The sequence below is a fragment of the Puma concolor genome, chromosome E2, assembly GCF_028749965.1.
Source record: "Puma concolor isolate L17-30 chromosome E2, mPumCon1.1.hap2, whole genome shotgun sequence".
Classification (NCBI taxonomy): Eukaryota; Metazoa; Chordata; class Mammalia; order Carnivora; family Felidae; genus Puma; species Puma concolor.
This window is the reverse complement of record NC_141681.1, coordinates 1,145,648-1,151,647: the sequence shown is the minus strand read 5'-3', so window position 1 is coordinate 1,151,647 and position 6,000 is coordinate 1,145,648.

Here is a 6,000-nt window from a genome sequence, read left to right as displayed (position 1 = left end):
GATATTTGCGGTCTCCGTGTGACAGCGGTCTCCCGTGAGGGGTGGGGCAAGGACGTGGGGATGTGTGCCCTTGCTGAGGAGACCTGGCAGGGGGTGACAGCATCTTTGCGGGGCAGTCCAAAGACCGAACTGCTTTTTTTTGTTTCAGAGAGCACATCCCAAGCAGGCTCTGCGCTGTCAGTGTGGGGCCTGACCCAGGCTCAAACTCCTAAACTTTGGTACTTTTTTTTGCAGAGGTGTTATAAAGGTTCATTGGCTTCATTGTTAATGAGTATTTTCTAGTTACTTGAGTGTTTCAGGGGTCAGACCCTTCCTGGGCCTGTCTGCACTTCTCCTGTGCCCAGTAGCAGCCCCTTCACCCACATTTGCAAGGCATCCAAGCTTTGGTGCAGAAAGCTGGCCTTTGTCCATCCTGAACACGCGTTCGGGCTACTGAGCCTGTGTGGCAGCCAAGTGTGCCCTCATGGGCAGGCGGCACTGTCCCCAGACCCTTTGTGACAGCATGATGCCCGAGTTCCTTTGAAACCGGAGCTTGGTTTCTCTGCAGGTGGGTACTGAGGTCCAGCCCTGAGCTGGTCCCTCGTCCCAGCAGGGCCCACTCTGGGGACTGGCACTCAGCAAGTTTTGCTTCAGTGCTCCAGCCCTGTGGGTATAGGTGTCCACAAGCCATGAGAGGTGTGTGTTTCTGTGCCCGGCACCTGTGCTGCCACCTGAGTGTGTTTGGAACCAGATTTCAGATAGGTTTTCATCTAACAGATGATTTGGAAGGCACTTTACTCCACACCTGAAGTAAGTTTGTAAGGGGCTGACCTCCATGCTGCTGCACTTGGAGAACCTGTCTCAGGGAAGGGTCAGCTGACGGGTGGGAATTTGAGGCCAAGCTATGTCCTGGACCATCCTGTGGAGAGGGGATATCCTGGTGGCACGGTTTCCACAGCATTTGTGCAGAGAACCCGTTAAGGAGTGGGATTAAGCTACCTGACCGCAGGTGGCTCTACGCTTGGGCTGGACCCCAGGCCTCCAGGAAAGTGCACGGCCGTGGCGTCCACCACCCCAGCACCTGTGATCCAACCTTTGGAGTAAGGGGAAGAGACCTTTGCGTGGCCTTCAGTCACCTCTGGACATAACCTGTCCCCCTTTTGGCATTGTGCTACCAGAATGAAGGGCCTTTCCTGCCCTCAGGAGCCCCTGGGACAGGCTGGACACCTGAGAAGCCTGGGGTAGGGGGCCCACATGCTAGGACCCTGTTCACTGGGTCCTCTGCAGCAGCCCTCCTCTGGTTCTGTCACAGTTCTGGGTCACCTGAACTAAGCAGCTTCCAAGGGTCACTTAGCGCAGTGCCATGAACTTTCGGTGAGCAGGACCAGCCCCACCCCTGCAGGTAAGCTACTCGAGCCGTCTGGTAAAGCCAGGCGGGAAGTAAGCCAGATCCTAGGACTTGGGGCTCCTGAGCCCCACCAAAGGGGCTTCTGAAGGTGCCGGGCCCAGCTGGTTCTCCCCCCTGCTTGATGCGCTAAACTCCCTGACCTGCAGTTGTGAGGACTTCTTTCCTCTGCAGTCTGGAATGCTCTTGGTGGGTTCGAAGATATTTACATCACCCAGGACTTGGGTGAGTCTGGTACCGGAAGTGATTATGGATTGGACAGCCCAGCTGGTGTCCCCTCCGAGCTGTGGCCCTGTCTGGGGAGCAGGGGGCCCCGGCCCAGCCTTTCCCGAGGCTGAGGAAGGATCCTTGTGAGGTGGAGCTGGGAGCCTGGAGGGCAGGCGGTGCCAACCAGCCTGGAAAGTCTAAGTTCTGCTGGACTGGTGGTGGAACCCTGATGCCTGTGACCCGGTAGCTGGGGAACGACCGGGTGAGAGTGAGCTCATGCGCGTGGTAGGCACCGCAAGGAGGCTGGAAGGACGTCCCCCGCGACTGGTCCCTGTGTGTCCGTCGGCTCCAAGTCAGCCCTCGCCACGGCCAGGGTGACGGGGTCCTCTGTCAACTGGCCGTCCCCTGACATTCCGGCTCCTGGAGGGTTTCGCCTGGAGTGTGTGCAGAACTGCCCGGGACAGATGGCTCCTCACTCGGCTGTGTGTCTGGTGGGGCGGCAGAGGCGTGAGGCCACAGAGCAACAAGAAAACGGGGCCTCCGTCCTCTCTCTGGTGAGCAACTGAATTTTTCCAGCAAGCACGGCCTCTGATGAGGTGCCCCAGAGCAGAGAACCGGCTGTGCTCTGCCCTCCCCCGTGTGTGGTTTTAGCCACTGTGTGTGGTCGTTTGATGCGCAGCGTAGGAAACTAACCCTGTACAGGCAGATTCCTTCACCCCTTTCTACATCCGGGTAACGTTCCACCAGCTGGTGCGCTCTGGGACACCTGAGCGGGGGTCCGACACGGAGTTCGGCCCGTCAGGCCGGTCGTGTGTAGGGTGCAAGTGCATTTTGAGGTCAGATTCCCAAAGTGGGTTCACGGGTGTCACAAGCTATGGCCATGGCGGCCCACAGGGGTGCCTGGGCTCCTGCCACCCACCAGATGGCCCGTGTCACATGTGTACCTCTTTGCCAGTTTTCGGATAAGCATTGTTCTGATAGAAGTTGCAAAGGTTTTTTTCTCAAAGTATTACTTGTTTTCTTTTTTTTATTTTTTAAGCAGTTTTTTTTTTTTTTTTTATACTTATTTTTGAGAGAGAAAGAGCGAGGGTCCTAAGAGGGCTCTGCGCTGACAGCAGTGAGCCTGAAGCGGGACTCAAAGTCACGAGCTGTGAGATCATGACCTGAGCCGAGGTCAGACGTTTATCTGACACCCAGGCGCCCTATCCTGTAGTTGCTTTGTTAAAATATCTACAATTGTGGTGTTTTAAGGAAGAATTAAGATGAACACTAATTTCCACTTGCTTGAAACTGTTGTAATTTAGGGGAAAGACTACAGTTGTTTTAGGTTATTTAGGCTTTTTGCCACTTAACTCAGTTCAAGCCAGAGAGTAGGAGGTAAGTGCACGTGCAAAGGGGTCCGGGTTCTTTTCTCTACTTTTTTTGTGTCTCACACATTACTTTTTATTTACAGATACTTACATTCATCATGTTTTCTTTTATTGTTTCTGGATGTTTGCTTTTTTTTCTTTTCTAAGTTACAGAAAATATGCTCTTTGTTAAAAAAAAAAAAAAATCCAGAAAAGAGAAGAGAATAAACCAAAGTGAAGGGTCCCCTGAATCACCCCCACCCTCCAAGCACCTTGAACAGCTTCTGCATCTACCCAGAGTGGTTTCCGTGAGGTTATATTCTGGTATAAACAGCTGGCCCTTTTGTTTTCGTAAGAGCAAATGGCGGGGGTGCCCAGCTGGCACAGCTGGAAGAGCGTGCCACCCTTGATCTCGAGGTTTGTGGGTTCAAGCCCCACATTGGGTGCAAAGATCACTTAAATATTTTTTTGACAGCAAATGGAGTCACACTGTGTGTGCTGCTCCGTATCATTCCAGCTCTCCCACGTCTCTCTCCCTTCACTCCTGTGCCTGTAGAGGACCCCTGAAGGGGTTTTATTTAAACAGGCCTCTATAGGTGAGGAGCCCTGGAATGCTGCTGTTAACTTGCATTTCTTTATTATTTGTGAAGCTGAGCCTCTTCTCATATTTGCTGGCAAATTATCTTTATGTGTGTGTGTGTGTGGTTCCTCTGTTACATTCTTTGCCCATTTTTCTTTTGTGATGTCTTTTTCTTGAGTTGTAGCAGCTCTTTGCATATTAAGGAAATTTGCCTTCTGTCCTATGTTGACGATTTTTCTTCTAGTTTATTCTTTTCCTTTTGAGTCTTGCTTATATCTTTTTTTTTTTTTTTTTTAAGTCATTGCTACACTCAACGTGGGGCTCCTACGACCTTGTGATCAAGTCTTGGGTGCTCTACCAACTGAGCCAGCCAGGCTCCCTGAGCCTTATATGTTGAGTATGGTCTGGAGGGGGGATGGAGCACTGTCTTTTAAGAGACAGTGTGCTGTAGTAGGAATACCACAGCCTGGTCTCTGTAGTAGACATTGCTTATTCTTTTTTTTTGGCTTTTCAGCATCAGAACTCACGTTGGGAGCTTCTTTGAGTCCCGTGAGAAGCAGAACCCGCCTCTTTTGTAGGAGCTGAAGGCACCTACTCTCTACCCTGCTTCCTGGCCCGCTTCCTGGTCACATGGCCAGGCTCCACTTCGCAGACTGGTCCCCTGTCCCCGGCCAGGGCACATCCTTGGTGATGCCACCTCACCGTCCTCTCCGTGGCCTTGGGGTGCCCCCCACCAATCCCAGGGTTTCCCCAGTGTTTGGCTCCCTCAGCTGGAATCTGTTTCCAGTTGCTTGGAACTAGACCAGACATACTGAGCATGCAGACCCGGGTCTGGCTCTGGGCTTGCCTGGCACTGACCATCCAGGAGGCTTTCACTCGACATGCACCGAGTGCTGACCACAAATGGGGCACCGCGTTAGGGGAGGGAATCAGGCTGCAGGATGTAAGCAGAGCCCGATGATGGGGTAGGCACTGGGCAGCAGATCGTCAGAGGGGCCGGGGACGGTGGAAAGTAAGGTGGAGGAAATTATTGAAGGACACGGAGATGAAGGGGGAACAGGCATTCATTCACTCCGGTATTTATTTGGCACCTACTGTGTGCCAGGCATCGCCCCGGCTGCAGGGACTATATGTATCTGCCTTGTCTTTGTGGGGTTTTCATTCTGAAGGATCCCCAGACACAGGCTCTGGCAGGCCCGCTCTGTCCCCTTCCTGCAGTGTTCTGGGCACACGTGTGTCACGGGTCAGTGGTGGGACGGTCAGAGCCCTCTGCCATCAGGTGCCTGTGGCTCCTCGCCCCCCCTCCCCCCCCCCCCCCCCAGTGTGTCTTCTCCACGTGGTCCTGGGGCGGAGCAGGGAGTGCACAGCACGTGTTGAACGCCCCCTGCAGGCCAGGCCCTGGGGCTGCCACCGTGAGTGAGCCACAAGACCCCTCTTCACAGGTAAACCGGAACAGAAAGTGGAAGTACAGGGTGGGGCAGCTGCCTTGGCTCCAGAGAGGAAGACTGGCGACCCGGTGCCAGGCTGCAGGGGGACAGGTGGCCTGGGGCCTACAGAAGGGCCGTCAGCCTAGGAAGGGAAGGCTGGCCTGCCTTGCAGAGTCTTCTCCAGACCTACCCTTCCCGGTGGGGGTCCGAGTGCCCCCCCCCCCCGGGACATCCACCTTCTCACGGCTGCTCCTCCAGAGCGCTAAGGTCCGGGACACATGAGAGGGGTCTTGGTGACAGGCATCTGATCGCTGCCAGAAGGCCATATGGGGCTGTGGGAAAGGTGTGTGTTAGCCCTGGCTCCCCACTCTCCCCTGCAGAGCCTTAGCTGGAGCCCCTCGTTTTCAAGCCTCAGTTTCCACAGCTGCAGAGGGACCCTGATTCTGGAGTGCTGGGGGCAGACAGAATGCGGCGTAGCTCCTGCCCTTCTGGAAACTTCCCCAGAAAGGGGGATGCTTTCTGGGGAGGAGGAGGCAAAACTGGGTCACTGATGAAAGGTCTGGGGATGGAGGCAGTGTCAAAGCACCACCCAGGCGGCTCTTAACCGAAAATATCATCAAAAGCCCCGGATGAGTCAGGTGAGAAGAAAACCAGGACGTCCGTCAGTCGGAGATGCCAGCCCCGTGGACGCTGCACCTGCCTGCCGCCCTGACCCACACCACCGTCACCCCCCCCCCCCCGGGGACCCTGTGGGCAGCTGTGTCCTCGTGGTCTGCCTGTTCCGGCCCTGGTCCTGTGGTCCCTGCCAGCTGACGTCCACGTCCTGGTCTGATACCGTCCCTGAAGTGTGTAGCTGGACCCAGCAGCTTGCCACTACTTGAACAGAGCACAAGTGGAGGGCACCAGGCTGAGACAAGGTTACCGTGGCTCCTTGTGTCAACCGCCTCCCTCTCCCTCGGATAACTAGCCCTGGGGAAGCAGGCCGCTGGGGTCCCCGGGGCAAGCCCCAAGCAGGGGAGGCCTCCTAGGTCAGGGGAACCCAAGAAAGGGACA